Source organism: Carlito syrichta, unplaced genomic scaffold (assembly GCF_000164805.1).
Source record: "Carlito syrichta isolate Samal-C Ts95f unplaced genomic scaffold, Tarsius_syrichta-2.0.1 Scaffold305868, whole genome shotgun sequence".
Classification (NCBI taxonomy): Eukaryota; Metazoa; Chordata; class Mammalia; order Primates; family Tarsiidae; genus Carlito; species Carlito syrichta.
The window spans coordinates 898,276-917,946 of NW_007249964.1; the positions used below are offsets into that span (position 1 = coordinate 898,276).

The following is a 19,671-nucleotide window of genomic DNA, read 5'->3' on the forward strand; positions in this document are numbered from 1 at the left end:
TCCGAGCGGCTGCTCGGGCTGCGAGGGGGACGCGGGGCTCCGAGGCAGCGCGGAGAAGCGCTTTCCTCGAAAACGGCCCGGGGAGCAGAACTTTCGCTTCACGTCGAGGGTTTCTCCGAGCCGCGGCCTCCCCGCACCCCGGTCCTTCCAAGACCGGGCTCGCCAAAGTGTGCCGCGCGCGCGTTTTCAGGAAAACCCACCCGACGCGGGCGTGAAATAAATAACCACCAAACGTGCCTCCGTGGCCGAACCGAGCGACTTCCCCTCTAGAACGACAGCTGCTGATGGCAGCATCTGCCACACGTTTGCTAAGAAATAATTCTTTAAATTCCTTTCTTATTTATACAACAGCAACAACAAAAGCTACTCGCAATAAGCACTCCAAGACGACCTTCTCTACTAGAAATAGTTACTGCTCTTTAATGCTATTGAAAGCTGAGTATAGTTTTTTCTTTTTTTAAAGTCAACAATACGCTAAACTTGTTAGCTCAAATGGCACGATTTAAGCGTCAGGTTAATCTAGTCAATTTCTGCAGCTCCAGAAATCACCTCTGCTTACCATCTTCAAACTTAGAGAAAAACTTCCTGACCTATATTTTGTTAATAGACCCCCCAAACAACAACAACAACAACAACAACAACAACAACTCCTCTAAGATTTTCATTCTTTTTCTCAAAACATTGGAGGAAAATGGGTAGTGACATCAATGATTACCTCTTTGCCCTTGATTTAAAAAAAAAAAAAAAGCGACAAAGCCTAACCGAGTAATTCCAGGAGTTTTACTTGAAAGTATTTTTCGATTTGAGGTGTATTAAATGCAGGTTACTACAAACCAGAAAGCTTATTGATAATATTTCCAATCAAGCAAATGCCTGAATTTCAACCAGGTCAGCAGGGAGCAGACAATTCCTTCATTAATCTGGCTGCAAAAGAGACAAAAGCGCCAAGTGAACATCAACGTATGATCAGATGTTAAATGGGCACAGCACAGATCGCTCTTCACCCTAAAGTGTTTTTGTGGCAGATAACAAATTTATTAATGGGATTTTTCCAGGTCACAAAAATGTGACCCCACCCTCTCATGAATATTCAATAGAGAACCAAGGGCATTCTTTTTTGGGGGAGAAGGGCCTTAAATCTGCCAGAACGTCCCCTGAATCAGTGGAGTTCTGACTCTTAAAGAGACAAGGCAGTCCTTCCGGAGGGGCTGGCAGAGCCCCAAAGGCAGGAAATAAAAATAAAGGAAGTTCTCTCCAACCAATGCACAGAGAGAGGTAGAAATGGTCATTTCAAAATACACAAGTGATTTTTTTCAAAATATTACAGAGAATTTGAGATTTAATGTTTGGGAACAAAATTAGGGTGCACTTTGAATAAGCAATTTCTTTTTTAAGTTCTTCATGAGGCATTCAGAGAACTCATGCTTGCTATTTCAAGATGGGCTAACTCCTTTTCAGGTCAGTGTTTATCAGCTAATAGTCTCCAGGAGCATCAAAACAAACAATAAACAAACAAGCAAACAAAAAACATTACAGACGCTTATGACCCAGCTGTGGAGACAAGCCTTACACAAAATAATTAGAGAGTGATGCAATGCAGTGGTTACTCAAGTACTAAATTGCACGGTAGTGGCTGGAAGCACCACGGGACCACAGAGAAGGAAGAGACCAGTGGGAGCAGGAGAGGTCTGGGAAGGCCCCTTGGGGAGGTGGTGTTTAAAGGCTGATGGTTTGGATAAGGGGGAAGTGACAACAGGGAGAGGGAAATGGCTGGGGACACTAACTCAGAAGCCACCTGGAGACCATCCCGCCCTCTCTCCAAACAGATGACGTGGTGACTCAGAGACTACTAGGCAAGGAAATGCACTACCAGTGATAAACCTGGATAAACTTCATACGCCGGGGCCATTTGGGTTAATTCTGAACTCTCATGGTCCGCTCATGTGATCCTATGTTCTTGCCTGGTGATTGGGATTCAGTCAGAACTGGAACCTTCCACGGCTGGAGTACAACATAAAACGTAAAGCCTACGCTAACTCAGAAGACTTAGTTAATGCCATGATTCATCACCATGAACACCAAATCATTTTAGAAAGGATGGATCACAAAGGCCATTTGAAGAATAAAAAGATGAATCTGGATTGTGGGGACTTTAGAATGGGCTCCTCAGTCACCAACAGTCTCAAACTCAAGTTGTCATAACTTGAATAAAAATTTCAATTCCCATTTTACAGAGGAGGAAACTGAGGTTTAGAAAGGCAGAGTGATTTTTTTGTTTTTCCTCTCAAGAATCACAGGCACCCAGCACCACAGGCGCACAAGGGGAAACAGATACTGGAGAGTTAGAGAAAAACAGAGGCCATGATAATATACAATGGATGGGGAGGGGTATTTAAGGAAGAGTGAAAGAAATGTTAAATACCATACTTAAAAATATTTTTGATGCCCACATCCTAACACCCACAACAGATACAGCTCTTGTTCAAACACCACATATTAAGAAACCTGTCAGTTGCTAAATGAGTCCATTGTGCAGCTGGCTGTGCACTTAAGAACAGATTACTATGATCCCACACCAAACTCTAACCACCAAATAACACACCTGGGACTAAAATCATGTATTATATTTGGTTCTGCTGAGCCTTAGCCTTGAACACAGAAGAAAGTGAAAGGTTTTACTGCCCATTCAGAGCTGAGAATGGAGATAAGATGTATTAAACGAGGAGTCGGGAGGAGCATCTCGACAGGACATTATTCCCACACACTGATGAATGAACGGCCCAGCCGTGAGGTAGACGGCAATGGTCCCCGGCCCACGTGGTCCTTCACTCCAGCTGAGGGCCCTGCTTTGCCAGAAGCTGCTTAGAAATAACTAGAGAAAGAACACGAGAATGGAATGAAAAATCAACTGCATGATGAGAGGTCAAAAACTTAATTTAAGCTCACCGTCTTCTTCTAAACAACACTCTTGTTAACATCTATTTCCTTTCTTTTTTCCAATTTAGTGGACTATCTATGGCATATTCTGAAATGATAGAACTTAAAGAGATTCATCCAACTGATTTTGTTGCTAGAGAGAAAAATAAGTTGAATTTTCCTGAAGGAACAGGAATATCAAATGCAGGCCTCTTACCCCAGCAATGCGCTTGATGGCCTGCCCAGGGAAGCCTGCTCCTGGAAGGAGGGCTGCTTTAAGTATTTCTCCAAAGACCGCCAACGAGGCAGCCAATTAGAGTTACTAAATTGCAACAGTCATACCCCCTTCCTGAGATTTGGGCATTTGTCTCCAAGGAATCACTGTTCTATCTTGATTTAAACAGTGCTTTTACTTAAAAAATATAAATTAATACATCATCCATCTACAGGGAGCAAAAGGGGTTAGTTGATATCGATATGGTTTATGTCACTGTTATGCCTATGTTGACAATGAAACTAATTATGTTGTTTTTCTTCTGCACCTGCAAGTTTGGCCAAGGGAAAAGACTGTGAGTTCTCACTGCTCTGCAGGAGTTGAAATTTCTCTTTATGACATCCTCCAAATTGCCATTTGCATCTTCATTTCATGCAACATTTTATAATGCCAGTGTTTCTGGTTAACGTATATATACACAGCATGACATGTTAAAGTTCAGGTGACTTAGGAATAGGATGAACTATAGAAAACATTGACCCCCTCTCCCCCCAAAATCCTTCACTCTAAATGTAAAGACATTCATAAAACATCACAGATAAACAAAATCATGCTTTCCTAACTCTGCATCTAATTGACAATAATAAATTACCCTCTCTCATTTATGATACTATAATCCCTTGCCTTAACATAATGTAAAATTTGTTAGTGGACTGCTTCTGCCCTGAGGTTAGAGTAGATTACACTGAAGTGTGCAAAGTTCCAGAAAAGGTACACGTCTGGGGGCAGGAGAGCATGTCCCAAAGAGCTCTATCCATCAGATATGGGGGCGGGGGGGAGAGGCAGGGATCACTATCACCACCACCAAACCGTGATTCGTTATGTCCCCTCTGAAGAGTGACAGTGATAGCGTTTTTGGCTTGCCCACAGGCAAACCCTTGACTTTAAGCATAACCAGAACTGAGGCACTGAAGGGGAAAGAAAAGACGACTCTTGGGAATGAAATTACATTTTCACATTTTAAAAATGTTTAATTATGTAGAAATTGCTGAATATCAGATGAAGGCAACTGACCACCTTTATTTGGTAGCGTCAGCTTTTCCAGAGACCTGTGGTGTACAGAAGGCCTGCGAGGAGGCAAAGGCAGCCTGTCCCATCTTGCCCTCTGAGCAATGCTCACAGATCTTCCTCCCATGCAACACCACCCTCCTCTGACCCTAGGTTGACACACCCTCGTGTCAAAACCTTCTTGACGCCTGCCCTCTGCTGGTAAGCCTGCCAGGATTAGGAAATTTTGACTACCTCAACTTATTCAAAAGACCAACTTTTAAAAGCTAGACAGAGAAAGGACATGTAATGAACTACTAACTGGAATATATAAATTAAGATATTTAAACAAAACGAGAGGAGGGGGGAGGCGCCCCTGGTGTAATACAGCACTTTTAATGCAAAAAGGCACATTTGTCTATTCTATCACAGGCTTGCTCACAGCAGGGGAGTGCCAAACTCTATATTTTAGCTCAGCTAAGAGAACAACCTGTATTCCTGTGAAGCATCCTGTCTTCTTTTTTGCTCACTCTCCGGGGAGAGCATGTCGGCGCATTTTCAATAAAACACCTTCTTAGCAGTAATGGGCCACTGTTCCCATTTCAGTAGTCCCTAAGGTTTCATGATACAGTATATTTAGCTGACTAGCAGTTCAAGTTTTCTTCTGGCATTCCTAAGATGCAGAAAAAGGGAAGTGGGGGGAAAGGCAAAAGAAGAGCTCTTGCCTGTCCTTTGTTTAGGAAAACAGCGAACTTTGAGATTTATCAAATCTCACACAAAACAACGGGACGTGCTCCCAGGCTCTCTTCCCGTGATGGGGACCCTCTGCACGTGTGGGCCAGACTCCCAGCTGAAGGAAGGCTCTGGGCATTAGGGGGTAAATTTCCGCAGCAGCATGCTGGGGTTTAACAGTGCAACTCCTGTCAGTGTCAATGGGAAGCACGAGGCCTGTACAAATCCCTGCATACCATTTCAAAAATATATCTCCAGGACGGGAAAATGAAGCTTAGCAGTTGCAACCTCAAAAGCATTCAGGAAGTAGCACTCTTGACAGCGCTTTAGATGCCGAGTAAATGCTCTTATAAAGAACACCCAATCCAGCCGACAATAAATCTTATGCCGGGGAAGCCCGCACAGGGCTGTGGAATCCCCTCCAAAGATAATTGCCTTCCACACTGTGTGGCATAGAAACCGCTACACAGAAAACATTTTCTGGGGCCCTAAAGCTCTCTATGGCTTGCTTTTCTTTCCTTAATAGTCCCCACTTACACACACACACACACACACACACACACACACACACAAACACACACAAACATACACACAACCTTCCTTTACGAACAACCATATAAAAGTCCAAAGATTTATCTTCTATTCTAGAAAAAAAGTTACAAGTCCAGTTCTTGGGGGAGGGTGCAGGACAGGGAGGCTGAGAGCAGAGGTGTGTAAGAACTCAGGAATGGAATCGGACTCGTGCATGCAGGTAAGCCACCCTGAATCTCCAATGTCCACTCTTAGAAGGCTCATGTAGTTTTCTGACGGTTCTAAGTACTGGGCCTCAGCAAACAGGCCAGGAAAGGGACAGACCTTTTCTAGTCTAAAGTTGCCTCACGCACTCGGTTTAATCCTGAGATGGTACAGGGATCCTAGATAGGAGGTAGGGTTCTATTAATGACTTTGTCATGAATTAATAGTGTGATTGTGGGTAAGTCACTTCACTATCTGAGCCTACACATTTCAGCTAAACAAAAAGAAAGATGGACGATATCTCTCTCACTATGGTTTCTTCAATAACACCACCACTGATGGCTTAACAGGTATTGGGTACACATTTTATACTAGGAAGGACCCATCCCTAGGTATTTTCTGCTTACAATTCAAGTTCTATATAAAACTACCAGAAACAGGACTGGGTACTGCGGCTTATACCTGTAATTCTAGCAGCTCGGGATGCCAAAGCGGGAGGATCACTTGAAGCCAGGAGTTCAAGACCAGCAAGACCCAATCTCCACGAAAATTTTAAAAAATTAACCAGGTGTGGTGACATGCGCCTGTAGTTTGAGCTACTTGGGAGAAGAGGCAGAGAAGGATCGCTTGAGCCCAGGAGTTTGAGATTACAGTGAACCACGACTGCACCACTGTACTCCAGCCTGAACAACAGAGTGAGACCCTATCTCTAAAAACAAAAATAAATACAAAGAAAAAAACGCAAACAACAAAACGAGCAGAAATATGGTGTAATGATATAGACAGGATCTCACAGTTCAGGAACTTGAATATATTATCATGTCAACTGTAAAGCAAGGAACAAAATTTTTTTTTTTAAATACTTTTTGGGAAACAACCCAAAGCCCTTATTGGGATCTTCTCTAGGTCATAAACCCTTTGAAATATCAACAACTTGTGGTCCGCAGAGTAAGTCACATATATGTGTTGAGACCTAGGGGATTTAGTTGAGGTGTCAGAAGAAGACTCTAAACAACTTGACTTGCTCTTTGTGCTTTGATTTCTTCCCTCTTCTTTAACTACTTTGGTTCTTTTCTTTTAGCTATGCCTGCTTTCACTAAAAAGATTTCTCAATACCAGGCCCAACCTCCCAAGCCATTTGCCTGCTTCTGTCAGTTTCATATTGCAAAGGAGAAATGAAAGTGGATAGTTTTAGCTGGGTGTGGTGGCTCACACCTGTAACACCAGCTTTTTGGGAGGTAGAGGTGAGAAGTTTGCCTGAGCCCAGGGTTCAAGAAGCCTGGGCCACATGGCAAGATCACATTTCTGCAATAAATAAAAAAAAATGGGCCGAGCTTGGTGGCTCAGCCTATAATCCCAGCACTTTGGGAGGCTGAGTGAGTGGATTGCCTGAGCTCGTAGGTTCAAGATCAGCTTGGGCAACTTGGTGAAACCTCGTATCTACAATAAAATAAAAAATTAGCCGGGCATGGTAGTGCACACCTGTAGTTCCGAATACTTGGAAGGCTGAGGCAGAAGGATTGCTGTAGCCCAGCAGGTCAACGCTGGGGTGGCTGTGAGTGTGCCATTGCACTCCAGCCAGGGCGATGGAGTGAGACCCTAACTAAAAAAAAAAAAAAAAGGTTAGCTGGGCTAGCTGGTCGTGCCTGTAGTCCCAGCTACCCAGGAGGCTGAGGTGGAAGGATCTCCTGAGCCCAGCAGGTCGAGACTGCAGTGGCTGTGATTGTGCCACTGCACTCCAGCCTGGGTGAGTGAGAGTGTGACTCAAAAAAAGAAAGGAAGAAAGTGAATGGTTTTATGCATCAGGTTGGGGTAAGGTAGGGGGTGTCTCTTCTTTTCCATCTCAGGTTGAAGACATAGTTAAGGTTTAGGTTGGCCAGCAGGGTACATTTGGAAGAAAGTAATAGCGCAGAAGTATCAGACCCCTTTTGAAGTCTAATAACATCTTGAGAAAATACATACAGAAATGTGGTCCAGCCTGCAGGCCAATTATTTATTTTTTATTATTTCAAATGGCATTTCATCCCTCAAGAGGAAAAGCAGTAGATGAAGCAGGAAGCTTTCAGGTCATATAGAACTTCCCTCTTTTCACACAAATAAGGCATTGTGTTTGAACAATAGGAGGAATGTCTAATTGATCTTAATTAAATTCAGTGATGTCCAATTTTTGAGATGGGTCAGAACACATCTATGTAATGTCACAACCCAATAGGCCAGACCTTTGAAATCAGGAAGTGCTGTGGCTAACTGTTTTCTGACACCCTTTTCATCCATTCACTGTCCCACTGCACTACCAACTTGCTCTGCCCTCCAACTTTCTTCTCTGCTTACATCCTTCTCTCCACGGCCATGCTCATCCTGAAGTCTTCCTGGCTTTCGGCATATACGTTAACAAAAGCAACAGCAGTACCCCTCACTTTGGGCCAGTCTTCTGAATCATCTTCATGATCGAACACCTTTGAAACAGGAATCCTGTTACCTCCATTGAACACAGAGAAGGTTATCTGGAGTTTGGAGCAGGAGACATGTGGGTTTGAATCCAGTATTTGTTACTCATCAGCAAAGTAGGTGGGTCATAAAAGTTCATTTTGTCTATATTTCCTTAACTGTAAAATGGGAACAGTTATCTGCCTTGCAGGAGATAGATGTTTCTTGTATTATTTTTTGAGGGGGTACCAATTTTTAAATCATTTTTTCTGATTAGAAAGCATTGGTCTGAATATTTGATACAATGTAAGGCAAGTACCCAGTGTCTAAGCTGGGTCTGGACTAGCAAACCCTCCTATGTCAGTTTCTGTTAGGGAATTGTCTGAGGTTACTCGCCTGGGGAAGAGAAGAGCTGAAATGTGACAGTCTTCCAGGGCTCAGTTTCCTGCATTAAGGAACCTTTTCACTTACTGGCTACAGAGCTGAGGTGACTTGGAGCAATAGCGAAGATAACAAAAACCAGAGCTAGTCATGAACAGGCAGGTGCTGGAAATCCTGCAAAGACGCTGCTGCTCACAAACTGGGAGGCATGTACTGGGATCTTGACACAGAGTTTGACAAAGAAAGGGAAAATGAGGGAAGGCTGGTGCTTCGTAATAGAATAGCTGAGAAATGTAGCAGTACTTATGGGAGTGTGTAATGGGTTTGGCATTTCCCATAATAGCTCTTAATCCTCCAAAAATACTCCTATGAAGTAGGTATTAATGGACCCACTTAACAGATACATAAACTGAGGTGCCAAGAGCTTAAACTACTTAACTAGTATCTCACAGCTATTAAGAGGGGAGTGGGGATGTGAATGACTCCCAAAACAAGGCTTTTACCCCCCCATATGTTGAACTGGAGACCAGGCTGGGGGCTAGAACTGAGCCTGGGAGAACAAAGAGGCTGGTCCAGTGTGGCTCCCTTGGAAAACAGATGCAAGTAAGTGTCACCGATTGGTCAGTATGAATGGAACCTGAAGTAACACAAAGGTAAAATTCTGACGTTTCCTTTGCTTCTTTTTTTTTTTAGATTAGAAAAGACAGTTTATTTAGAAAGTACATTTGAGAGAGAGAGAAAGAAGATTCAACTCCCCGAGGTAGGGGAGGGAACCAAAGCCTAAGAGAACATGGCCTGGCCATAGTTCAAAAAGCACATGGCCACACCATGGTTTAGCAAGGCAATGGCCCTTCTTTGCTGCTTTTTTTTCTTTGAGTTGGAGTCTCGCTCTGTCGCCCAGACTGGAGTGCAGTGGCCGCTGCAGCCTCGACCTGCTGGGCTCCGGCAATCCTTCCGCCTCAGCCTTCCAAGTAGCCGGAACTACAGGCACGCGCTACCACGCCCAGCTGATTTTTGATTTATTGTAGAGATGAGGTCTCGCCAAGTTGCCCAGGAGGGTCTCGAACCCACGGGCTCAGGCATCCACTCACTTCAGCCTCCCAAAGGCGCGGGATTACAGGCTGAGCCACCGAGCCCGGCTCCTTCTTTGCTTCTTATACAAACCCACAACTGTTCTGGCAGGTTAAGGGAGTGGGAAGACTAAGGGAGTAGGACAAGGGGCTCAGGCATTCTTTTGAGTTACTTCCTCTTGATTAAGAAGCTTCTCACACCGCCATCTCTATCGTGCCTTAGCTCTCCTGGAAACACAGTGTCTTAAATATGAAGATGAGAATCAGGATGGCGGAGCTTATTTAGTCTCTGATCAAAAAAGGCAGGCAGATAACTTAGCATGGTAACTCTGCAGAGAGACTGCCATGGGTTCTAATCCTGTATACTTTTGGTAAGTTACCAGTTCCCATACACCTCAGGTTCCTTATCCATAAAAGGAACTAGTCCTAGTACTCTACCTTTACAATGTTTAAACAGACAAAACAGGTCAGTGCCTGGTATAGTGTATGCACTTAAACGCTTCCTAGTACCCTTATTACTGTTGCTAATCACCACTTTTTCTTCCATTTTCTTTTACTATAATGACATTTTGGAAACCAACATATTATTTTACTTTCTTAGACTTCTGACTTCTCAGTGCTAGAGGTAGTGTCAATCCTTACTCCCAAACTTAACGAAGCAGCAGCTCTTTCACCCAATTAATCTCAATTTCACCTCATTAATCTGAAAGGAGACATTTGGTTGTTTTGCTCTTTTAAATCCAGGGTAAGCAGACGAAGAATCATTTGCAGGAGACAAAATGGCAGCCTCACTTAAGTCTCCAGGTTACTTGTGTGCTACAGCTACCAGCCCGTTCATCACTTGGATGTGGGGCAGGAGTTTGGTGGTTTGCTAAACATCGAGCTCTCGAAGACCCACTGGGATATTTTAAGGAGTCTCTGCCCTAAGTGACAAGAACAACTAACTGGAGTTTGGATGACACCTAATTTATAGAGCATTTGGCCTGTGTGTTTTACACTGTTTTGTTAACTGTTATCTCATGGTGGAGCCTGTCTCCAGGAAAGAAAGCCTTTGGTGGAGTCCTAGCCATCATGGCTCCAGAGAGGGTTCAGCTTGTACCCAAATAGCATCATGGTTTAATAATATAAAATGCACTGATTTTGAGATTCTTTTCCAGGTTTCCCACATCCAGCTACCCGAAGTAAGAAATGGAAATCTCGGCCGGGCTCGGTGGCTCAGCACTTTGGGAGGCCGAAGAGAGGGGATTGCCTGAGCCCGCAGGTTCGAGACCCACCCAGGCAACTTGGCGAGACCTCATTTCTACAATAAATAAAAAATTAGCCGGGCATGGTAGTGCGCGTCTGTAGTTCCAGCTACTTGGAAGGCTGAGGCAGAGGGATCACTGGAGCCCAGCAGGTTGAGGCTGCGGTGGCCAGAAGTGTGCCACTGCATTCCAGTCTGGGTGACAGAGTGAGACTCCAACTCAAAACAAACAAACAAATAAAAGAAATGGAAATCTCTTAGTGCTTGCAGGGTACACGGTGTGGTGCCAGCCATCATTTGATCATTTTCTGAATGAACAAACACACACAAACAGGCAGGAGTCAGGGAAGAAGGGCTCCTACTGCAGCCTAAAGGGATAAGGGAACTTCTAAAATAAGACAAGGGTTGTGCTGAAGATCAAAGGATAAAGCTCTGCCCTGGGGAACCGGGCAGGCAGGATGCGGAAGGACATTTGAACTACTGGAACAGCATGTGCAAATATTCACACGGAATGTAACATGAGCCAAAACACCAGTGAGAGTAAAGGACTCAGTATGGCTGGGGCGACTGTAATTCACGTTCTATCTCCCTTCCTTTGAGACCAAATGGTTTTTCTTCTTTTTCCCAATTTCACCTGTATTTCCCATCTCAAAAATTTACTCATTTCTTCCTCTTCTCATTCGTCCTGTTTTGAGCGTGGTCTCACCTAGCCTTGACCCCGACTGGGTCAAACACACATACATACTTTGCCCCAAACTGGCAGAGCCCGATGTCCAGAGATGCTGATTGACTGAATCTCTGATACGTCTCTTGAATTTTTGACGGGGTCAGGAACCACTAACATAAAATTAGGGAGCAGGAACTCATGGATTAGATATTCCAGTCACCAAAGTGTTTAAACAAAAAGAGAGTAAGTCCTTGCTAAGTAACAATATCTCTATATGTAAGATGAGCATTCAGTGACAAGAGATCATCATTATATTGCCATGTTAGGAAATAACATCTTGTTGATGACAATTTTATGATTGAATGACCTCACATGAAAAAATGCATTTGTACATAGCAATCAATGGCCAGATTCTTTGAAGGTTAAAAAAAAAATTGAATACAAATTATAATTCAGAAATAACACAAATAACAAATAATATCTTATAGCTGCGAGTAATCTTGAATGACTGAGTCCAACACAACTGTACTTACTAAAGCAGACAGCTATCTAGTTTTCTTTTTTTTTTTTTTAAATCGCCTATTTTTCATTTGTCTTGCTAATATTATCAGATGAAAAGAATCCTTTTGGCCAGGCATGGTGGCTCATGCCTGTAATCCCAGCACTTTGGGAGGCTGAGGTGGGAGGACTGCTTAAGCCCAAGAGTTCAAGACCAGCCTAGGCAACATAGCGAGACTCCCATCTCTACAAAAAAATCAAAGAATTAGCTGGGTGAAGAGGCGTGCACCTGTAGTCCCAGCTACTCGGGAGGCTGAGGTGAGTCATGATGGTGCCACTGTACTCCAGCCTAGGTGACAGAGTGAGACCTTGACTAAAAAAAACAAAAAACAAGCCAGGCTCGGTGGCTCAGCCTGTAATCCCGTGCCTTTGGGAGGCTGAGGTGAGTGGATTGCCTGAGCCCGCGGGTTCGAGACCCGCCTGGGCAGCGAGACCTCATTGCTACAATAAAAAAAAAAAAAAAATTAGCCGGGCGTGGTAGCGCATGCCTATAATTCCGGCTACTTGGAGGGCTGAGGTGGAAGGATTGCCAGAGCCCAGCAGGTTGAGGCTGCAGTGGCCGGAAGCGGCCACTGTACTCCAGTCTGGGCGACAGAGTGAGACTCCAACTCAAAAACAAAAAAAAAACCCAAAAAACAAAAAAAAGGACATAGCAAGAAAAGCAATTTTCTAAACTGTTGGCAATACCAGCACATACTAAAACTAGATTTATGCTGCCCAAGAGGCTTCCTCTCCATTTTGCTTGGTGTCTAGAAACTCTTCACTGACACAGCTAAGAAAAGAGAAAGATGAGGGAAGACCTATGAAGGCCACACCCACACTTCACTGGGGCCACTGAATAGTCACAAATAGTGGTAACTTTTTACCCTTCCCCTCTGCAGCAGAAAACCTATCACTAGCATGACCTCTGCTTCCCTTTCGTTACCTGGATTCTGGAAACTGCAGGCTTGGGGACCAAGTTCATCCCAACAGCTGATGGTATGTAACTTCTGCACTATGACAGCTCTGTCCCTTCTTATCACACCTACACATGGTTTGATTTTGTCTCTCCTGGTAAAGCCCTAAGTTGGTCCTGGTTCTGTTTAAAATATGTAATCAGCATTTGGTAAGTGATACGCAAGGCTGCCTATCCTCATTTGCCTCTGGGCCCCAGAAATGAGCATGGCAGGCAGGGTGTCAGCTCTCTAGTCCAGAGGAGGACAGAGGCTCGATTCCTCATTATTCTATTAACACAGCCTCAAATCCTTGGTGCCCCTGCCCCCTGCTAGGCCCCGATTGGCTCCTAGTGGTTTTACAATCATCCTTCACTAACTGTCACATGAACTGCTGTTAATCTGTAACTGTTCACTTTACACTATTACAGTGATACGGGCTTTGCATTCATGCCCATTAAAGATCTTGTTCGTTTTGATTCAGAATTTCAGCCTGCAGAGATCTTTAAAAAAACATCTTGATTCTTCATCTCAGAATATTAACTATTCTCCATCCTCACTCAACACATACACTTTGTCATTTCTTTTTTGAGTTGGAGTCTCACTCTGTCACCCAGACTGGAGTGCAGTGGCCGCTCCCGGCCACCGCAGTCTCGACCTGCTGGGCTCCGGCAATCCTTCCACCTCAGCCTTCCAATTAGCTGGAACTACAGGTGCGCGCTACCACGCCCAGCTATTTTTTTTTGTTTGTTTTTTGATTTATTGTAGAGATGAGGTCTCGCCAAGTTGCCCAGACGGGTCTCGAACCCGCGGGCTCAGGCAATCCACTCACCTCAGCCTCCCATGGCGCGGGATTACAGGCTGAGCCACCAAGCCCGGCCACTTTGTCATTTCTAAGTTCCTTAGATCATACTTATCTGAGATATATTGTGATTGGTTTTCTAAATGTGTGTCTTCCAATGTTTCACAACATTTAAACCAGAGTGCCACTATTATTATTTGACAGTTATCAACATCTTTACCCAAACTCTGTGAAGATCCTATTTTTATTCTACATTTTATAGAGGAGCAAACTGAGATCTACAAACTTAAATAACTCATTCGGAATTAGGTGCCTGTGACATGGAACCAGCATTAAAAAATAATGCTTAGCAGGGGTGAACCACATGTGCAAGACGCACCAACTGCTCATTTCAGAGAAGGACCCCAAAGTCAGGTCTTGTGCCTCTTCTTCTTGTGTCTCATGAGTGTGGTCCATACCTCTCCCATCAGCTCTCCTACCAGCTTTCTGTTTCCCTTTTCTACAGAAACAGACGTGGCTAAAGAAATTTCCAAATTAAAACCTGGCAATGGTTTCTATATTCTTGTTTCCTAAACCTATAAATCAAAACTGTCTAAACAGGTCATAAATGTTCCTAGGCAATATAATGGGGAAAGTTCTGATTTATGGTGCCGGTAGAATAATTTTAAATAATTACATAAGAGTTTTGAAAAATGCAATTAACACCTTTAGAAGTTTTTTGAAATGAAAATGAATCTCTGGAGATGACTGTTCCCATACATAAAGATAGCCAGTTAAAAAATAAAAATAAAGCTACAAGATGCAACTGTGTCTGAACGATCTTACGGAGACAGGGTCTAGGAGCTGTTATTTACAATGGGAATTCACTAGCATAACCACATCAATAAATGTTTAACTCTGTCACATTATCACACGGTAACAACACAATTATCGCGTGTACTACTGAACATCAAAATTAAATCACCAAATAAACATCTTGTTTCGATTCAGCTCCAGCTGATGCCTTTCTCCCTCTGTACTGGTTTGACACATCCTACCACACCGTCCTTTGGAACACTTCAAATCCTCCTACCTGCTCTTGCAAATCTGGCCAATGTTCTTTCCTTCCTCTTTCTCTTTATTTGTGATTCATCTCCTTCAAAATCCAGCCTTCCCCAGATGAAGTCACTCTGAACATCCTTTCTTAACCCCAACTTTTCCGGGTATCTATGAAAGTCTTCTCATCTCTGAATTTTTTTCTCTAGGCTTAGCAAGCAGTAGTAGGTACGATTTTACTCAATGAGCTGCGTTCTCAAGCTCACTTGAGATAGAATTCTTTCTCTTTGTCTCTTACACTTCACTTTGGCCCATTCTATTAACACTTTCTCTGAAACGTTTACCTCCACAAGAATTTCAGCTCTGGAAGTAGCAACCTCAGACTAAACTAATTTTTAAAAATTAAGTATGCATTATTTAATGCTAATAGTTCTGTATTTTCTTCTAGATTTATCTTGGATTGTAACACTAAACAATAATGAAGCAGAGCTTTACTTTCTTCAAGGCTCCTTCAGTTCCGATAGGAGTTTGAAAAGTGTTCTAACACTCCACAATTCATATGCTGAGATGGTCCAAAGTATCTCCCCAGCTCTTTCAATTCCCTGTACTTACAGTCAGTGACTATACAGAGAAACTCTCAGCCAACACCTCGGTCATGAGAATGAAGAAAAAGACACAGAATCATAGAAACTTTGATCTGGAATAGATTTAGAGATCGTCTTAATCCCACCCCCTCATTTTCTAGATGAGAAAACTGATGCCCAGAAAGGAAAAATGAAGAGCCAAAGGTCATACCTCTAAATAGTTACTGGCAGAACCGAGACCAGAACCTAAAACTCATGACTCCTAATTAGGCATTTATTCCACTGCTTCACACAACCAGACAGAGAAGATAAGTAAGGAACCATAAAACTAAAATAATCAGCTTAAAACTTTGTTTTGGTTTGGTATATATAGGGAGATAACAGTCTTTCTATATTTGTTGAAATAAGCAGTTTGTTCATTTGTTTGTTTGTTTATAGGAGTCTCGTTCAGTAGTCCAGGCTGGAATATAGTGGCACAATCATGGCTCACCACAGCCTCGACCTCCTAGGCTCAGGTGATCCTTCTATCTCAGCTTCCCTAGTAGCTGAGACTACAGGTGAGCACCACCACACCCAGCTATTTTTTTTTTTTTTAACATCTTACTATGTTGTCCATGTTTATCTCAAAATCCTAGGCTCAAGCAATCCTCCTGGCTCAGCCTCCCAAAGTGCTGGCATTGCAGGCATAAGCCACCATGCCCGGTCGTGATTTTTATTTTAACTACAACTTATGAATGAAAAATACACTTAAGTATTTACTCACCAAAGGCACAAAACATCAAGATTTAAGTAATCTTCCATGGTCACTCACATTTCACTTGTCCAAAAATCATTGTAACTAGAGCTGAGGTGTGCAACAGTATAGACACTAGTAACATATGGCTGTTTAAATGTACATTAATTACACTTAAAATTAAAAATCGAGTTCCCCCATCATAATAGCCACCTTTGAGGTGTGCAGTAGCCAGTGTGGCTAGGAAACTACCATAGTGGACAGTGCAGAGAACAGACAATGCTAATAATCTAGACTATACCCATCTATGAAACGTGCATAATATGACAGCCACTACAAAGTTGAATTACAAGTTTAAAGCACAGACTTTTTCCAGTGAGAAAGGACTGCAGAAATATTCTAGTTTTTGATGAAGGAACCGAATTCTGCAAAATTTATTTATACTGCTCTTCCAAGCTTTATAGGCAGTAAGTTGCAGGGTTAGTTGACCGACTCTTAGGTAAGGGATTTTTCCATTAAATCAGCTGACTGGCTGAACATTTGGCTAACAATATAGTATGCCTCACTCTCTTTAAGATAAGGGACAAAATGTCTATACTGGCACCTATTCCTCCATCTTCTTAAACACACACACACACACACACACACACACACACACACACACACACACACACACAACTTCAGTACGACAGCTCATTCCTCATCTATTCTGAATCTATGCGGTTGTATGGGAGTTAACTTCATCCATAGGAGTGCAGGGGTGGGCAAAAGGCTTGGTCCCACCAATCACGATATCTCCTGCCCCTGCTTCACGGTGATTGGTTCCGATATAGATAAGTGCCTCAAGTCATTAACTCAGTTCAGGGACTTTTATTGGAATTACTGAGCAAGAGACATTCTCTTTTCTGCAGGGGATACTAAACTATAAATATTTGCATCTGGGACTCTCAGAAGCCCTTTGACCTCAGCAAGGGGAGAATGTGACAAAGAATGGAGACAATACGAAAAGAAAGCAGAACAAAACAATGGGGAGAGCCCAACTCCTGATGACATTATCTGAGGGCTGGGTTCCAGCTGCGTCTGAGGCCAGGCTCACCCTTGAACTTTCAAGCTCTGTGAGCTTATAGACGACCCTCACACCCGTCATCACTTGCCAGTCTGAGCTGGGTTGACATTTGCATGGGGAAAGGTCCTGACTAATATGGGCACCTCCTTCCACAAGATTAGGATGGAGGAATGGTATAACACTTCCAATCAACCTTGAAAAGCATAGCAAGAGGGAAACACCAAATTATAAAGCACATGATGGCAGCTGCAAATCTTGGTTCGTCTGATGCCGTTCGGGATGGGATTCCCCAAGTCAACCCTAATTACACTCCACCTGTCTTAGCTACGCATCATTCACTAGGTTTCAGTTCTCCACATATGCATCTTTCGGTCACCCAAATGTACAAGTTTCTTATAAGGGTATGCCTACAACATCACTTTGAAAATCAAGAAAGTATCTTCTATTCTCCAAGCCTGGGAATTTCTTCAAGACATTTTCACCCTCTAAAAAAAAGAGAGAGAGGAATTCCCCTAAGGTCTCGTGATGACGGTACTATTGAGACTTCTTAGTCCAATGGGTTTTCACTCAAAATTCTATCACTGTTATTTTTTTTTTTTAATTTAAAAACAAACTCCACACTGATTCCTCACTCTTGGGTTCATTTCTCCTTTTTCCTGCATCTGACATTTTAGTGTCTTTCTTGTTTTAGATCCACTTTGCCAAATGATGACAATCACATTTTCATAGAGTCTGGTAATAAATGATTTTAAAAATCTATTAGCAACTATTTTATTGTAATCCATACATTCTAGGGAAATATGCTTTTCTTCATGGTGGCCCATTTCAAAATGTCTACTGTGTGTAAGCTATATAATTGAGATCACTTACTGAGAACAGGTCTGTTAAAATATAGGATAGGTTTTTAATGGATTAACCTCCCCTTACATAATGTTAACAATATATTTTAAAGGCTTTGCTTTCTCCTAAATAAAATGATTTTTTAAAAATGAATCATTTCATGGATTTGGGCATGAAATAGTCATTTCCCATTAGTGGCTTGTTCATTTTGTTCACTCAAAGATTTTGCCAAAATCCACTCATTTCTACACATTGTGCTTTCTGTCCAGCTCATCAGCAGCTTAGAATTACTTTTCTTCCTCCATTTAGCTTTTCTTACTTCACCCCATTAATATTTAGCATTCCAAAGTTTCATTTATTCTCTTGTTGCTATGAAATTCTAGGTGAAGACTAATGGGATCCTATGGTTTCAGCTTTTTACTATTAAGGAATTTTAATATTAACCTGGTATTTTAGAATCCACAACAATTCAATCAAGTTCTGATAACATTATTAACACCTTTTGTTAAGTGTGTGTCATACACCATAGTGGTCCTCAACCTTTTTGACACCAGGGACCAGTTTCGTGGAAGACAATTTTTCTACAGACCAGAGTGAGGGGGTGGGGGGAATGGTTTCAGGATGATTCGAGCACGTAACATTTATTGTGCACTTTATTTCTATTATTATTATTACATTGTAATATATAATGAAATAATTATACAACTCACCATAAAAAAAAGGTGCAGACAGAAGTGGTAAATCAAACATGGGCAGACCACGCATGGACTAAAATAAGTACAACTGTGACTAAAATAAGTGTGACTGTATAACTGAAGAACATCATCAACTCATTTGCCACTCAGAGGATTTGATGAGTCTGCAAACAATTGTTTTATCACAGTCTTTAGACAGTCAAACTTCACTGCTAACATTAATCTGTATTTGCAGCCACTCCTCAGTGCTAGCACCACCACCTCAGCTCCACCTCAGACCATCAGGCATTAGATTCTCATAAGGAGCATGCAACCTAGATCCCTTGCACATGCAATTAACAATAGGGTTCACACTCGTATAAGAATTAAATGCCGTCTGCTGATCTGACAGAAGGCAGAGTTCAGGCGGTAATATGAGTGATGGGGTATGGCTGTAAATACAGCTGAAGCTTTGCTTGCTTAGTCTGCCACTCAGCTCCTGCTGTGCGGCCAGTCCATGGCCTGGGAATTAGGGAGCCCTGATACACTGAGTGTCTCTGGCTGGGTGTTTGTTTTGTGTTGAAATTTACACTGGTCCTCGTGTAATGGCTGCAAGTTAGGGCCATTTTGTAGACGTAGAAGTGAAAAGAGAGAAATTAACTATTTTGCCCAAGGTCATGGTGGCAGATCAGGTTTTAGATATAAACTCTTGGTTTCTGAAGCCTGGCTAAGTCTTCAGATAAGATGGTCGAAATTTCTAAAATTGTAACTATAAAAAGCAGATTGAAATCCTTCACAATTGCATTCTTTGCAGCCTTAAACCAGAAACTAGTGTCTCATGCTGACAACTGGCCTCACCCATCTTTTGTCCTTGGGCAAGGGGCAAAAGGAGAGCTCTGCCCTCTCTCAGATTGTGCCCGCTACTGTTCTAGCTTGCCTAGCTAGGATTGTTAGTAATTCCATACTAAGGCAATTTGGGAGTCTACGTAAAAGGGAATCTTCTCATTTTCTCTTA

At 42.6% G+C, this 19,671-nt stretch overlaps 1 protein-coding gene across 6 annotated transcripts in view; it reads right to left on the bottom strand.

The window, feature by feature from the left end:
* Nucleotides 1–19,671, bottom strand: part of FOXP1 (forkhead box P1) — a 614,874-nt gene that overhangs the window by 108,249 nt on the left and 486,954 nt on the right. The window lies entirely within an intron of this gene.